The following is a 14,514-nucleotide window of genomic DNA, read 5'->3' as shown; positions in this document are numbered from 1 at the left end:
AGGTTTCCGATGCTGCCTGTATCTAAAAGGGAGCATCGGCTCTCTACAGCTACAATGAATAGTCTTTACGGGTTACGGAAACGTCTCATTACGTGGTTTCAATTTGTTGATCTGCGCTAGAAAAGAGAAAATTGCGTGTGCGAGTTGTGCAGAGGAGAGTGGACGTAACACGTTGTGTGTGCTTTTCTGCGGCTTGCACATGTGGCTTGGAATGTGCTGCCGTCTATGTGATGTTATCAACCTGCATGCGTGTAATAGCGATGCAGTTAGCAGTTTATGCGAACAATTTTCGCGATTAGTGACACTTCTTGTCGCCATATTACTCCGCGTAATATCATGCCACGTCCTTCATGTCGTTTTGAATTTGTGCCCGCGAAGTTCAGATCGATGTTGACGCACGAGAGGCTGCGGATGATGAGTGTTTATATTTCGCCAGCGCGTCCACTCACCACAGCTTTACGCCTACATTCAAAACATGCCAACTAAAATAATAATAATAATAATAATAATAATAACAACAAAAAAGAAGTGCAGGCAAAAAAAAAAATTAAAAAGAAAGGTGCCATCAGCACTCGGTGTTCCCAGGTGGTCTCCCTCCCAAGTACTGACCGAGCCCAATGCTGCTTAGCTTCGGGGATCGGACGAGAACCGGCGTATTCAGCATGGTATGGCCGATGGCGAGAAACGAAGGTTTCCGATGCTGCCTGTATCTAAAAGGGAGCATCGGCTCTCTACAGCTACAATGAATAGTCTTTACGGGTTACGGAAACGTCTCATTACGTGGTTTCAATTTGTTGATCTGCGCTAGAAAAGAGAAAATTGCGTGTGCGAGTTGTGCAGAGGAGAGTGGACGTAACACGTTGTGTGTGCTTTTCTGCGGCTTGCACATGTGGCTTGGAATGTGCTGCCGTCTATGTGATGTTATCAACCTGCATGCGTGTAATAGCGATGCAGTTAGCAGTTTATGCGAACAATTTTCGCGATTAGTGACACTTCTTGTCGCCATATTACTCCGCGTAATATCATGCCACGTCCTTCATGTCGTTTTGAATTTGTGCCCGCGAAGTTCAGATCGATGTTGACGCACGAGAGGCTGCGGATGATGAGTGTTTATATTTCGCCAGCGCGTCCACTCACCACAGCTTTACGCCTACATTCAAAACATGCCAACTAAAATAATAATAATAATAATAATAATAACAACAAAAAAGAAGTGCAGGCAAAAAAAAAAATTAAAAAGAAAGGTGCCATCAGCACTCGGTGTTCCCAGGTGGTCTCCCTCCCAAGTACTGACCGAGCCCAATGCTGCTTAGCTTCGGGGATCGGACGAGAACCGGCGTATTCAGCATGGTATGGCCGATGGCGAGAAACGAAGGTTTCCGATGCTGCCTGTATCTAAAAGGGAGCATCGGCTCTCTACAGCTACAATGAATAGTCTTTACGGGTTACGGAAACGTCTCATTACGTGGTTTCAATTTGTTGATCTGCGCTAGAAAAGAGAAAATTGCGTGTGCGAGTTGTGCAGAGGAGAGTGGACGTAACACGTTGTGTGTGCTTTTCTGCGGCTTGCACATGTGGCTTGGAATGTGCTGCCGTCTATGTGATGTTATCAACCTGCATGCGTGTAATAGCGATGCAGTTAGCAGTTTATGCGAACAATTTTCGCGATTAGTGACACTTCTTGTCGCCATATTACTCCGCGTAATATCATGCCACGTCCTTCATGTCGTTTTGAATTTGTGCCCGCGAAGTTCAGATCGATGTTGACGCACGAGAGGCTGCGGATGATGAGTGTTTATATTTCGCCAGCGCGTCCACTCACCACAGCTTTACGCCTACATTCAAAACATGCCAACTAAAATAATAATAATAATAATAATAATAACAACAAAAAAGAAGTGCAGGCAAAAAAAAAAATTAAAAAGAAAGGTGCCATCAGCACTCGGTGTTCCCAGGTGGTCTCCCTCCCAAGTACTGACCGAGCCCAATGCTGCTTAGCTTCGGGGATCGGACGAGAACCGGCGTATTCAGCATGGTATGGCCGATGGCGAGAAACGAAGGTTTCCGATGCTGCCTGTATCTAAAAGGGAGCATCGGCTCTCTACAGCTACAATGAATAGTCTTTACGGGTTACGGAAACGTCTCATTACGTGGTTTCAATTTGTTGATCTGCGCTAGAAAAGAGAAAATTGCGTGTGCGAGTTGTGCAGAGGAGAGTGGACGTAACACGTTGTGTGTGCTTTTCTGCGGCTTGCACATGTGGCTTGGAATGTGCTGCCGTCTATGTGATGTTATCAACCTGCATGCGTGTAATAGCGATGCAGTTAGCAGTTTATGCGAACAATTTTCGCGATTAGTGACACTTCTTGTCGCCATATTACTCCGCGTAATATCATGCCACGTCCTTCATGTCGTTTTGAATTTGTGCCCGCGAAGTTCAGATCGATGTTGACGCACGAGAGGCTGCGGATGATGAGTGTTTATATTTCGCCAGCGCGTCCACTCACCACAGCTTTACGCCTACATTCAAAACATGCCAACTAAAATAATAATAATAATAATAATAATAATAACAACAAAAAAGAAGTGCAGGCAAAAAAAAAAATTAAAAAGAAAGGTGCCATCAGCACTCGGTGTTCCCAGGTGGTCTCCCTCCCAAGTACTGACCGAGCCCAATGCTGCTTAGCTTCGGGGATCGGACGAGAACCGGCGTATTCAGCATGGTATGGCCGATGGCGAGAAACGAAGGTTTCCGATGCTGCCTGTATCTAAAAGGGAGCATCGGCTCTCTACAGCTACAATGAATAGTCTTTACGGGTTACGGAAACGTCTCATTACGTGGTTTCAATTTGTTGATCTGCGCTAGAAAAGAGAAAATTGCGTGTGCGAGTTGTGCAGAGGAGAGTGGACGTAACACGTTGTGTGTGCTTTTCTGCGGCTTGCACATGTGGCTTGGAATGTGCTGCCGTCTATGTGATGTTATCAACCTGCATGCGTGTAATAGCGATGCAGTTAGCAGTTTATGCGAACAATTTTCGCGATTAGTGACACTTCTTGTCGCCATATTACTCCGCGTAATATCATGCCACGTCCTTCATGTCGTTTTGAATTTGTGCCCGCGAAGTTCAGATCGATGTTGACGCACGAGAGGCTGCGGATGATGAGTGTTTATATTTCGCCAGCGCGTCCACTCACCACAGCTTTACGCCTACATTCAAAACATGCCAACTAAAATAATAATAATAATAATAATAATAACAACAAAAAAGAAGTGCAGGCAAAAAAAAAAATTAAAAAGAAAGGTGCCATCAGCACTCGGTGTTCCCAGGTGGTCTCCCTCCCAAGTACTGACCGAGCCCAATGCTGCTTAGCTTCGGGGATCGGACGAGAACCGGCGTATTCAGCATGGTATGGCCGATGGCGAGAAACGAAGGTTTCCGATGCTGCCTGTATCTAAAAGGGAGCATCGGCTCTCTACAGCTACAATGAATAGTCTTTACGGGTTACGGAAACGTCTCATTACGTGGTTTCAATTTGTTGATCTGCGCTAGAAAAGAGAAAATTGCGTGTGCGAGTTGTGCAGAGGAGAGTGGACGTAACACGTTGTGTGTGCTTTTCTGCGGCTTGCACATGTGGCTTGGAATGTGCTGCCGTCTATGTGATGTTATCAACCTGCATGCGTGTAATAGCGATGCAGTTAGCAGTTTATGCGAACAATTTTCGCGATTAGTGACACTTCTTGTCGCCATATTACTCCGCGTAATATCATGCCACGTCCTTCATGTCGTTTTGAATTTGTGCCCGCGAAGTTCAGATCGATGTTGACGCACGAGAGGCTGCGGATGATGAGTGTTTATATTTCGCCAGCGCGTCCACTCACCACAGCTTTACGCCTACATTCAAAACATGCCAACTAAAATAATAATAATAATAATAATAATAATAACAACAAAAAAGAAGTGCAGGCAAAAAAAAAAATTAAAAAGAAAGGTGCCATCAGCACTCGGTGTTCCCAGGTGGTCTCCCTCCCAAGTACTGACCGAGCCCAATGCTGCTTAGCTTCGGGGATCGGACGAGAACCGGCGTATTCAGCATGGTATGGCCGATGGCGAGAAACGAAGGTTTCCGATGCTGCCTGTATCTAAAAGGGAGCATCGGCTCTCTACAGCTACAATGAATAGTCTTTACGGGTTACGGAAACGTCTCATTACGTGGTTTCAATTTGTTGATCTGCGCTAGAAAAGAGAAAATTGCGTGTGCGAGTTGTGCAGAGGAGAGTGGACGTAACACGTTGTGTGTGCTTTTCTGCGGCTTGCACATGTGGCTTGGAATGTGCTGCCGTCTATGTGATGTTATCAACCTGCATGCGTGTAATAGCGATGCAGTTAGCAGTTTATGCGAACAATTTTCGCGATTAGTGACACTTCTTGTCGCCATATTACTCCGCGTAATATCATGCCACGTCCTTCATGTCGTTTTGAATTTGTGCCCGCGAAGTTCAGATCGATGTTGACGCACGAGAGGCTGCGGATGATGAGTGTTTATATTTCGCCAGCGCGTCCACTCACCACAGCTTTACGCCTACATTCAAAACATGCCAACTAAAATAATAATAATAATAATAATAATAACAACAAAAAAGAAGTGCAGGCAAAAAAAAAAATTAAAAAGAAAGGTGCCATCAGCACTCGGTGTTCCCAGGTGGTCTCCCTCCCAAGTACTGACCGAGCCCAATGCTGCTTAGCTTCGGGGATCGGACGAGAACCGGCGTATTCAGCATGGTATGGCCGATGGCGAGAAACGAAGGTTTCCGATGCTGCCTGTATCTAAAAGGGAGCATCGGCTCTCTACAGCTACAATGAATAGTCTTTACGGGTTACGGAAACGTCTCATTACGTGGTTTCAATTTGTTGATCTGCGCTAGAAAAGAGAAAATTGCGTGTGCGAGTTGTGCAGAGGAGAGTGGACGTAACACGTTGTGTGTGCTTTTCTGCGGCTTGCACATGTGGCTTGGAATGTGCTGCCGTCTATGTGATGTTATCAACCTGCATGCGTGTAATAGCGATGCAGTTAGCAGTTTATGCGAACAATTTTCGCGATTAGTGACACTTCTTGTCGCCATATTACTCCGCGTAATATCATGCCACGTCCTTCATGTCGTTTTGAATTTGTGCCCGCGAAGTTCAGATCGATGTTGACGCACGAGAGGCTGCGGATGATGAGTGTTTATATTTCGCCAGCGCGTCCACTCACCACAGCTTTACGCCTACATTCAAAACATGCCAACTAAAATAATAATAATAATAATAATAATAACAACAAAAAAGAAGTGCAGGCAAAAAAAAAAATTAAAAAGAAAGGTGCCATCAGCACTCGGTGTTCCCAGGTGGTCTCCCTCCCAAGTACTGACCGAGCCCAATGCTGCTTAGCTTCGGGGATCGGACGAGAACCGGCGTATTCAGCATGGTATGGCCGATGGCGAGAAACGAAGGTTTCCGATGCTGCCTGTATCTAAAAGGGAGCATCGGCTCTCTACAGCTACAATGAATAGTCTTTACGGGTTACGGAAACGTCTCATTACGTGGTTTCAATTTGTTGATCTGCGCTAGAAAAGAGAAAATTGCGTGTGCGAGTTGTGCAGAGGAGAGTGGACGTAACACGTTGTGTGTGCTTTTCTGCGGCTTGCACATGTGGCTTGGAATGTGCTGCCGTCTATGTGATGTTATCAACCTGCATGCGTGTAATAGCGATGCAGTTAGCAGTTTATGCGAACAATTTTCGCGATTAGTGACACTTCTTGTCGCCATATTACTCCGCGTAATATCATGCCACGTCCTTCATGTCGTTTTGAATTTGTGCCCGCGAAGTTCAGATCGATGTTGACGCACGAGAGGCTGCGGATGATGAGTGTTTATATTTCGCCAGCGCGTCCACTCACCACAGCTTTACGCCTACATTCAAAACATGCCAACTAAAATAATAATAATAATAATAATAATAACAACAAAAAAGAAGTGCAGGCAAAAAAAAAAATTAAAAAGAAAGGTGCCATCAGCACTCGGTGTTCCCAGGTGGTCTCCCTCCCAAGTACTGACCGAGCCCAATGCTGCTTAGCTTCGGGGATCGGACGAGAACCGGCGTATTCAGCATGGTATGGCCGATGGCGAGAAACGAAGGTTTCCGATGCTGCCTGTATCTAAAAGGGAGCATCGGCTCTCTACAGCTACAATGAATAGTCTTTACGGGTTACGGAAACGTCTCATTACGTGGTTTCAATTTGTTGATCTGCGCTAGAAAAGAGAAAATTGCGTGTGCGAGTTGTGCAGAGGAGAGTGGACGTAACACGTTGTGTGTGCTTTTCTGCGGCTTGCACATGTGGCTTGGAATGTGCTGCCGTCTATGTGATGTTATCAACCTGCATGCGTGTAATAGCGATGCAGTTAGCAGTTTATGCGAACAATTTTCGCGATTAGTGACACTTCTTGTCGCCATATTACTCCGCGTAATATCATGCCACGTCCTTCATGTCGTTTTGAATTTGTGCCCGCGAAGTTCAGATCGATGTTGACGCACGAGAGGCTGCGGATGATGAGTGTTTATATTTCGCCAGCGCGTCCACTCACCACAGCTTTACGCCTACATTCAAAACATGCCAACTAAAATAATAATAATAATAATAATAATAACAACAAAAAAGAAGTGCAGGCAAAAAAAAAAATTAAAAAGAAAGGTGCCATCAGCACTCGGTGTTCCCAGGTGGTCTCCCTCCCAAGTACTGACCGAGCCCAATGCTGCTTAGCTTCGGGGATCGGACGAGAACCGGCGTATTCAGCATGGTATGGCCGATGGCGAGAAACGAAGGTTTCCGATGCTGCCTGTATCTAAAAGGGAGCATCGGCTCTCTACAGCTACAATGAATAGTCTTTACGGGTTACGGAAACGTCTCATTACGTGGTTTCAATTTGTTGATCTGCGCTAGAAAAGAGAAAATTGCGTGTGCGAGTTGTGCAGAGGAGAGTGGACGTAACACGTTGTGTGTGCTTTTCTGCGGCTTGCACATGTGGCTTGGAATGTGCTGCCGTCTATGTGATGTTATCAACCTGCATGCGTGTAATAGCGATGCAGTTAGCAGTTTATGCGAACAATTTTCGCGATTAGTGACACTTCTTGTCGCCATATTACTCCGCGTAATATCATGCCACGTCCTTCATGTCGTTTTGAATTTGTGCCCGCGAAGTTCAGATCGATGTTGACGCACGAGAGGCTGCGGATGATGAGTGTTTATATTTCGCCAGCGCGTCCACTCACCACAGCTTTACGCCTACATTCAAAACATGCCAACTAAAATAATAATAATAATAATAATAATAACAACAAAAAAGAAGTGCAGGCAAAAAAAAAAATTAAAAAGAAAGGTGCCATCAGCACTCGGTGTTCCCAGGTGGTCTCCCTCCCAAGTACTGACCGAGCCCAATGCTGCTTAGCTTCGGGGATCGGACGAGAACCGGCGTATTCAGCATGGTATGGCCGATGGCGAGAAACGAAGGTTTCCGATGCTGCCTGTATCTAAAAGGGAGCATCGGCTCTCTACAGCTACAATGAATAGTCTTTACGGGTTACGGAAACGTCTCATTACGTGGTTTCAATTTGTTGATCTGCGCTAGAAAAGAGAAAATTGCGTGTGCGAGTTGTGCAGAGGAGAGTGGACGTAACACGTTGTGTGTGCTTTTCTGCGGCTTGCACATGTGGCTTGGAATGTGCTGCCGTCTATGTGATGTTATCAACCTGCATGCGTGTAATAGCGATGCAGTTAGCAGTTTATGCGAACAATTTTCGCGATTAGTGACACTTCTTGTCGCCATATTACTCCGCGTAATATCATGCCACGTCCTTCATGTCGTTTTGAATTTGTGCCCGCGAAGTTCAGATCGATGTTGACGCACGAGAGGCTGCGGATGATGAGTGTTTATATTTCGCCAGCGCGTCCACTCACCACAGCTTTACGCCTACATTCAAAACATGCCAACTAAAATAATAATAATAATAATAATAATAACAACAAAAAAGAAGTGCAGGCAAAAAAAAAAATTAAAAAGAAAGGTGCCATCAGCACTCGGTGTTCCCAGGTGGTCTCCCTCCCAAGTACTGACCGAGCCCAATGCTGCTTAGCTTCGGGGATCGGACGAGAACCGGCGTATTCAGCATGGTATGGCCGATGGCGAGAAACGAAGGTTTCCGATGCTGCCTGTATCTAAAAGGGAGCATCGGCTCTCTACAGCTACAATGAATAGTCTTTACGGGTTACGGAAACGTCTCATTACGTGGTTTCAATTTGTTGATCTGCGCTAGAAAAGAGAAAATTGCGTGTGCGAGTTGTGCAGAGGAGAGTGGACGTAACACGTTGTGTGTGCTTTTCTGCGGCTTGCACATGTGGCTTGGAATGTGCTGCCGTCTATGTGATGTTATCAACCTGCATGCGTGTAATAGCGATGCAGTTAGCAGTTTATGCGAACAATTTTCGCGATTAGTGACACTTCTTGTCGCCATATTACTCCGCGTAATATCATGCCACGTCCTTCATGTCGTTTTGAATTTGTGCCCGCGAAGTTCAGATCGATGTTGACGCACGAGAGGCTGCGGATGATGAGTGTTTATATTTCGCCAGCGCGTCCACTCACCACAGCTTTACGCCTACATTCAAAACATGCCAACTAAAATAATAATAATAATAATAATAATAATAACAACAAAAAAGAAGTGCAGGCAAAAAAAAAAATTAAAAAGAAAGGTGCCATCAGCACTCGGTGTTCCCAGGTGGTCTCCCTCCCAAGTACTGACCGAGCCCAATGCTGCTTAGCTTCGGGGATCGGACGAGAACCGGCGTATTCAGCATGGTATGGCCGATGGCGAGAAACGAAGGTTTCCGATGCTGCCTGTATCTAAAAGGGAGCATCGGCTCTCTACAGCTACAATGAATAGTCTTTACGGGTTACGGAAACGTCTCATTACGTGGTTTCAATTTGTTGATCTGCGCTAGAAAAGAGAAAATTGCGTGTGCGAGTTGTGCAGAGGAGAGTGGACGTAACACGTTGTGTGTGCTTTTCTGCGGCTTGCACATGTGGCTTGGAATGTGCTGCCGTCTATGTGATGTTATCAACCTGCATGCGTGTAATAGCGATGCAGTTAGCAGTTTATGCGAACAATTTTCGCGATTAGTGACACTTCTTGTCGCCATATTACTCCGCGTAATATCATGCCACGTCCTTCATGTCGTTTTGAATTTGTGCCCGCGAAGTTCAGATCGATGTTGACGCACGAGAGGCTGCGGATGATGAGTGTTTATATTTCGCCAGCGCGTCCACTCACCACAGCTTTACGCCTACATTCAAAACATGCCAACTAAAATAATAATAATAATAATAATAATAATAACAACAAAAAAGAAGTGCAGGCAAAAAAAAAAATTAAAAAGAAAGGTGCCATCAGCACTCGGTGTTCCCAGGTGGTCTCCCTCCCAAGTACTGACCGAGCCCAATGCTGCTTAGCTTCGGGGATCGGACGAGAACCGGCGTATTCAGCATGGTATGGCCGATGGCGAGAAACGAAGGTTTCCGATGCTGCCTGTATCTAAAAGGGAGCATCGGCTCTCTACAGCTACAATGAATAGTCTTTACGGGTTACGGAAACGTCTCATTACGTGGTTTCAATTTGTTGATCTGCGCTAGAAAAGAGAAAATTGCGTGTGCGAGTTGTGCAGAGGAGAGTGGACGTAACACGTTGTGTGTGCTTTTCTGCGGCTTGCACATGTGGCTTGGAATGTGCTGCCGTCTATGTGATGTTATCAACCTGCATGCGTGTAATAGCGATGCAGTTAGCAGTTTATGCGAACAATTTTCGCGATTAGTGACACTTCTTGTCGCCATATTACTCCGCGTAATATCATGCCACGTCCTTCATGTCGTTTTGAATTTGTGCCCGCGAAGTTCAGATCGATGTTGACGCACGAGAGGCTGCGGATGATGAGTGTTTATATTTCGCCAGCGCGTCCACTCACCACAGCTTTACGCCTACATTCAAAACATGCCAACTAAAATAATAATAATAATAATAATAATAACAACAAAAAAGAAGTGCAGGCAAAAAAAAAAATTAAAAAGAAAGGTGCCATCAGCACTCGGTGTTCCCAGGTGGTCTCCCTCCCAAGTACTGACCGAGCCCAATGCTGCTTAGCTTCGGGGATCGGACGAGAACCGGCGTATTCAGCATGGTATGGCCGATGGCGAGAAACGAAGGTTTCCGATGCTGCCTGTATCTAAAAGGGAGCATCGGCTCTCTACAGCTACAATGAATAGTCTTTACGGGTTACGGAAACGTCTCATTACGTGGTTTCAATTTGTTGATCTGCGCTAGAAAAGAGAAAATTGCGTGTGCGAGTTGTGCAGAGGAGAGTGGACGTAACACGTTGTGTGTGCTTTTCTGCGGCTTGCACATGTGGCTTGGAATGTGCTGCCGTCTATGTGATGTTATCAACCTGCATGCGTGTAATAGCGATGCAGTTAGCAGTTTATGCGAACAATTTTCGCGATTAGTGACACTTCTTGTCGCCATATTACTCCGCGTAATATCATGCCACGTCCTTCATGTCGTTTTGAATTTGTGCCCGCGAAGTTCAGATCGATGTTGACGCACGAGAGGCTGCGGATGATGAGTGTTTATATTTCGCCAGCGCGTCCACTCACCACAGCTTTACGCCTACATTCAAAACATGCCAACTAAAATAATAATAATAATAATAATAATAACAACAAAAAAGAAGTGCAGGCAAAAAAAAAAATTAAAAAGAAAGGTGCCATCAGCACTCGGTGTTCCCAGGTGGTCTCCCTCCCAAGTACTGACCGAGCCCAATGCTGCTTAGCTTCGGGGATCGGACGAGAACCGGCGTATTCAGCATGGTATGGCCGATGGCGAGAAACGAAGGTTTCCGATGCTGCCTGTATCTAAAAGGGAGCATCGGCTCTCTACAGCTACAATGAATAGTCTTTACGGGTTACGGAAACGTCTCATTACGTGGTTTCAATTTGTTGATCTGCGCTAGAAAAGAGAAAATTGCGTGTGCGAGTTGTGCAGAGGAGAGTGGACGTAACACGTTGTGTGTGCTTTTCTGCGGCTTGCACATGTGGCTTGGAATGTGCTGCCGTCTATGTGATGTTATCAACCTGCATGCGTGTAATAGCGATGCAGTTAGCAGTTTATGCGAACAATTTTCGCGATTAGTGACACTTCTTGTCGCCATATTACTCCGCGTAATATCATGCCACGTCCTTCATGTCGTTTTGAATTTGTGCCCGCGAAGTTCAGATCGATGTTGACGCACGAGAGGCTGCGGATGATGAGTGTTTATATTTCGCCAGCGCGTCCACTCACCACAGCTTTACGCCTACATTCAAAACATGCCAACTAAAATAATAATAATAATAATAATAATAACAACAAAAAAGAAGTGCAGGCAAAAAAAAAAATTAAAAAGAAAGGTGCCATCAGCACTCGGTGTTCCCAGGTGGTCTCCCTCCCAAGTACTGACCGAGCCCAATGCTGCTTAGCTTCGGGGATCGGACGAGAACCGGCGTATTCAGCATGGTATGGCCGATGGCGAGAAACGAAGGTTTCCGATGCTGCCTGTATCTAAAAGGGAGCATCGGCTCTCTACAGCTACAATGAATAGTCTTTACGGGTTACGGAAACGTCTCATTACGTGGTTTCAATTTGTTGATCTGCGCTAGAAAAGAGAAAATTGCGTGTGCGAGTTGTGCAGAGGAGAGTGGACGTAACACGTTGTGTGTGCTTTTCTGCGGCTTGCACATGTGGCTTGGAATGTGCTGCCGTCTATGTGATGTTATCAACCTGCATGCGTGTAATAGCGATGCAGTTAGCAGTTTATGCGAACAATTTTCGCGATTAGTGACACTTCTTGTCGCCATATTACTCCGCGTAATATCATGCCACGTCCTTCATGTCGTTTTGAATTTGTGCCCGCGAAGTTCAGATCGATGTTGACGCACGAGAGGCTGCGGATGATGAGTGTTTATATTTCGCCAGCGCGTCCACTCACCACAGCTTTACGCCTACATTCAAAACATGCCAACTAAAATAATAATAATAATAATAATAATAACAACAAAAAAGAAGTGCAGGCAAAAAAAAAAATTAAAAAGAAAGGTGCCATCAGCACTCGGTGTTCCCAGGTGGTCTCCCTCCTAAGTACTGACCGAGCCCAATGCTGCTTAGCTTCGGGGATCGGACGAGAACCGGCGTATTCAGCATGGTATGGCCGATGGCGAGAAACGAAGGTTTCCGATGCTGCCTGTATCTAAAAGGGAGCATCGGCTCTCTACAGCTACAATGAATAGTCTTTACGGGTTACGGAAACGTCTCATTACGTGGTTTCAATTTGTTGATCTGCGCTAGAAAAGAGAAAATTGCGTGTGCGAGTTGTGCAGAGGAGAGTGGACGTAACACGTTGTGTGTGCTTTTCTGCGGCTTGCACATGTGGCTTGGAATGTGCTGCCGTCTATGTGATGTTATCAACCTGCATGCGTGTAATAGCGATGCAGTTAGCAGTTTATGCGAACAATTTTCGCGATTAGTGACACTTCTTGTCGCCATATTACTCCGCGTAATATCATGCCACGTCCTTCATGTCGTTTTGAATTTGTGCCCGCGAAGTTCAGATCGATGTTGACGCACGAGAGGCTGCGGATGATGAGTGTTTATATTTCGCCAGCGCGTCCACTCACCACAGCTTTACGCCTACATTCAAAACATGCCAACTAAAATAATAATAATAATAATAATAATAACAACAAAAAAGAAGTGCAGGCAAAAAAAAAAATTAAAAAGAAAGGTGCCATCAGCACTCGGTGTTCCCAGGTGGTCTCCCTCCCAAGTACTGACCGAGCCCAATGCTGCTTAGCTTCGGGGATCGGACGAGAACCGGCGTATTCAGCATGGTATGGCCGATGGCGAGAAACGAAGGTTTCCGATGCTGCCTGTATCTAAAAGGGAGCATCGGCTCTCTACAGCTACAATGAATAGTCTTTACGGGTTACGGAAACGTCTCATTACGTGGTTTCAATTTGTTGATCTGCGCTAGAAAAGAGAAAATTGCGTGTGCGAGTTGTGCAGAGGAGAGTGGACGTAACACGTTGTGTGTGCTTTTCTGCGGCTTGCACATGTGGCTTGGAATGTGCTGCCGTCTATGTGATGTTATCAACCTGCATGCGTGTAATAGCGATGCAGTTAGCAGTTTATGCGAACAATTTTCGCGATTAGTGACACTTCTTGTCGCCATATTACTCCGCGTAATATCATGCCACGTCCTTCATGTCGTTTTGAATTTGTGCCCGCGAAGTTCAGATCGATGTTGACGCACGAGAGGCTGCGGATGATGAGTGTTTATATTTCGCCAGCGCGTCCACTCACCACAGCTTTACGCCTACATTCAAAACATGCCAACTAAAATAATAATAATAATAATAATAATAACAACAAAAAAGAAGTGCAGGCAAAAAAAAAAATTAAAAAGAAAGGTGCCATCAGCACTCGGTGTTCCCAGGTGGTCTCCCTCCCAAGTACTGACCGAGCCCAATGCTGCTTAGCTTCGGGGATCGGACGAGAACCGGCGTATTCAGCATGGTATGGCCGATGGCGAGAAACGAAGGTTTCCGATGCTGCCTGTATCTAAAAGGGAGCATCGGCTCTCTACAGCTACAATGAATAGTCTTTACGGGTTACGGAAACGTCTCATTACGTGGTTTCAATTTGTTGATCTGCGCTAGAAAAGAGAAAATTGCGTGTGCGAGTTGTGCAGAGGAGAGTGGACGTAACACGTTGTGTGTGCTTTTCTGCGGCTTGCACATGTGGCTTGGAATGTGCTGCCGTCTATGTGATGTTATCAACCTGCATGCGTGTAATAGCGATGCAGTTAGCAGTTTATGCGAACAATTTTCGCGATTAGTGACACTTCTTGTCGCCATATTACTCCGCGTAATATCATGCCACGTCCTTCATGTCGTTTTGAATTTGTGCCCGCGAAGTTCAGATCGATGTTGACGCACGAGAGGCTGCGGATGATGAGTGTTTATATTTCGCCAGCGCGTCCACTCACCACAGCTTTACGCCTACATTCAAAACATGCCAACTAAAATAATAATAATAATAATAATAATAACAACAAAAAAGAAGTGCAGGCAAAAAAAAAATTAAAAAGAAAGGTGCCATCAGCACTCGGTGTTCCCAGGTGGTCTCCCTCCCAAGTACTGACCGAGCCCAATGCTGCTTAGCTTCGGGGATCGGACGAGAACCGGCGTATTCAGCATGGTATGGCCGATGGCGAGAAACGAAGGTTTCCGATGCTGCCTGTATCTAAAAGGGAGCATCGGCTCTCTACAGCTACAATGAATAGTCTTTACGGGTTACGGAAACGTCTCATTACGTGGTTTCAATTTGTTGATCTGC

At 45.6% G+C, this 14,514-nt stretch overlaps 21 non-coding genes across 21 annotated transcripts; all 21 read right to left on the bottom strand.

Moving 5' to 3' along the window:
- Positions 1–560: 560 nt before the first annotated feature.
- On the bottom strand, positions 561–679 carry LOC142568961 (5S ribosomal RNA). Its single transcript, XR_012825569.1, has one exon. It is a non-coding gene; the product is annotated as a 5S ribosomal RNA (ribosomal RNA).
- Positions 680–1,245: 566 nt separating this feature from the next.
- On the bottom strand, positions 1,246–1,364 carry LOC142568960 (5S ribosomal RNA). The gene has a single exon (XR_012825568.1). It is a non-coding gene; the product is annotated as a 5S ribosomal RNA (ribosomal RNA).
- Positions 1,365–1,930: 566 nt separating this feature from the next.
- LOC142568959 (5S ribosomal RNA) lies at positions 1,931–2,049 on the bottom strand. The gene has a single exon (XR_012825567.1). It is a non-coding gene; the product is annotated as a 5S ribosomal RNA (ribosomal RNA).
- Positions 2,050–2,618: 569 nt separating this feature from the next.
- LOC142568957 (5S ribosomal RNA) lies at positions 2,619–2,737 on the bottom strand. The gene has a single exon (XR_012825566.1). It is a non-coding gene; the product is annotated as a 5S ribosomal RNA (ribosomal RNA).
- A 566-nt stretch (positions 2,738–3,303) lies between these two features.
- Positions 3,304–3,422, bottom strand: LOC142568956 (5S ribosomal RNA). Its single transcript, XR_012825565.1, has one exon. It is a non-coding gene; the product is annotated as a 5S ribosomal RNA (ribosomal RNA).
- A 569-nt stretch (positions 3,423–3,991) lies between these two features.
- On the bottom strand, positions 3,992–4,110 carry LOC142568955 (5S ribosomal RNA). Its single transcript, XR_012825564.1, has one exon. It is a non-coding gene; the product is annotated as a 5S ribosomal RNA (ribosomal RNA).
- Positions 4,111–4,676: 566 nt separating this feature from the next.
- LOC142568954 (5S ribosomal RNA) lies at positions 4,677–4,795 on the bottom strand. The gene has a single exon (XR_012825563.1). It is a non-coding gene; the product is annotated as a 5S ribosomal RNA (ribosomal RNA).
- A 566-nt stretch (positions 4,796–5,361) lies between these two features.
- On the bottom strand, positions 5,362–5,480 carry LOC142568953 (5S ribosomal RNA). The gene has a single exon (XR_012825562.1). It is a non-coding gene; the product is annotated as a 5S ribosomal RNA (ribosomal RNA).
- A 566-nt stretch (positions 5,481–6,046) lies between these two features.
- Positions 6,047–6,165, bottom strand: LOC142568951 (5S ribosomal RNA). The gene has a single exon (XR_012825560.1). It is a non-coding gene; the product is annotated as a 5S ribosomal RNA (ribosomal RNA).
- A 566-nt stretch (positions 6,166–6,731) lies between these two features.
- LOC142568950 (5S ribosomal RNA) lies at positions 6,732–6,850 on the bottom strand. Its single transcript, XR_012825559.1, has one exon. It is a non-coding gene; the product is annotated as a 5S ribosomal RNA (ribosomal RNA).
- A 566-nt stretch (positions 6,851–7,416) lies between these two features.
- LOC142568949 (5S ribosomal RNA) lies at positions 7,417–7,535 on the bottom strand. Its single transcript, XR_012825558.1, has one exon. It is a non-coding gene; the product is annotated as a 5S ribosomal RNA (ribosomal RNA).
- Positions 7,536–8,101: 566 nt separating this feature from the next.
- Positions 8,102–8,220, bottom strand: LOC142568948 (5S ribosomal RNA). The gene has a single exon (XR_012825557.1). It is a non-coding gene; the product is annotated as a 5S ribosomal RNA (ribosomal RNA).
- Positions 8,221–8,789: 569 nt separating this feature from the next.
- Positions 8,790–8,908, bottom strand: LOC142568946 (5S ribosomal RNA). The gene has a single exon (XR_012825556.1). It is a non-coding gene; the product is annotated as a 5S ribosomal RNA (ribosomal RNA).
- Positions 8,909–9,477: 569 nt separating this feature from the next.
- Positions 9,478–9,596, bottom strand: LOC142568945 (5S ribosomal RNA). The gene has a single exon (XR_012825555.1). It is a non-coding gene; the product is annotated as a 5S ribosomal RNA (ribosomal RNA).
- A 566-nt stretch (positions 9,597–10,162) lies between these two features.
- Positions 10,163–10,281, bottom strand: LOC142568944 (5S ribosomal RNA). Its single transcript, XR_012825554.1, has one exon. It is a non-coding gene; the product is annotated as a 5S ribosomal RNA (ribosomal RNA).
- Positions 10,282–10,847: 566 nt separating this feature from the next.
- On the bottom strand, positions 10,848–10,966 carry LOC142568943 (5S ribosomal RNA). Its single transcript, XR_012825553.1, has one exon. It is a non-coding gene; the product is annotated as a 5S ribosomal RNA (ribosomal RNA).
- Positions 10,967–11,532: 566 nt separating this feature from the next.
- Positions 11,533–11,651, bottom strand: LOC142568942 (5S ribosomal RNA). Its single transcript, XR_012825552.1, has one exon. It is a non-coding gene; the product is annotated as a 5S ribosomal RNA (ribosomal RNA).
- A 566-nt stretch (positions 11,652–12,217) lies between these two features.
- Positions 12,218–12,336, bottom strand: LOC142568963 (5S ribosomal RNA). Its single transcript, XR_012825571.1, has one exon. It is a non-coding gene; the product is annotated as a 5S ribosomal RNA (ribosomal RNA).
- A 566-nt stretch (positions 12,337–12,902) lies between these two features.
- On the bottom strand, positions 12,903–13,021 carry LOC142568941 (5S ribosomal RNA). Its single transcript, XR_012825551.1, has one exon. It is a non-coding gene; the product is annotated as a 5S ribosomal RNA (ribosomal RNA).
- A 566-nt stretch (positions 13,022–13,587) lies between these two features.
- Positions 13,588–13,706, bottom strand: LOC142568939 (5S ribosomal RNA). Its single transcript, XR_012825549.1, has one exon. It is a non-coding gene; the product is annotated as a 5S ribosomal RNA (ribosomal RNA).
- Positions 13,707–14,271: 565 nt separating this feature from the next.
- Positions 14,272–14,390, bottom strand: LOC142568938 (5S ribosomal RNA). The gene has a single exon (XR_012825548.1). It is a non-coding gene; the product is annotated as a 5S ribosomal RNA (ribosomal RNA).
- Positions 14,391–14,514: the final 124 nt, after the last annotated feature.

The sequence above is a fragment of the Dermacentor variabilis genome, unplaced genomic scaffold (genome assembly GCF_050947875.1).
Source record: "Dermacentor variabilis isolate Ectoservices unplaced genomic scaffold, ASM5094787v1 scaffold_316, whole genome shotgun sequence".
NCBI classification, from domain to species: Eukaryota; Metazoa; Arthropoda; class Arachnida; order Ixodida; family Ixodidae; genus Dermacentor; species Dermacentor variabilis.
The sequence above is the reverse complement of the archived record's forward strand: the minus strand, read 5'-3'. Positions and strand labels throughout refer to the sequence as shown.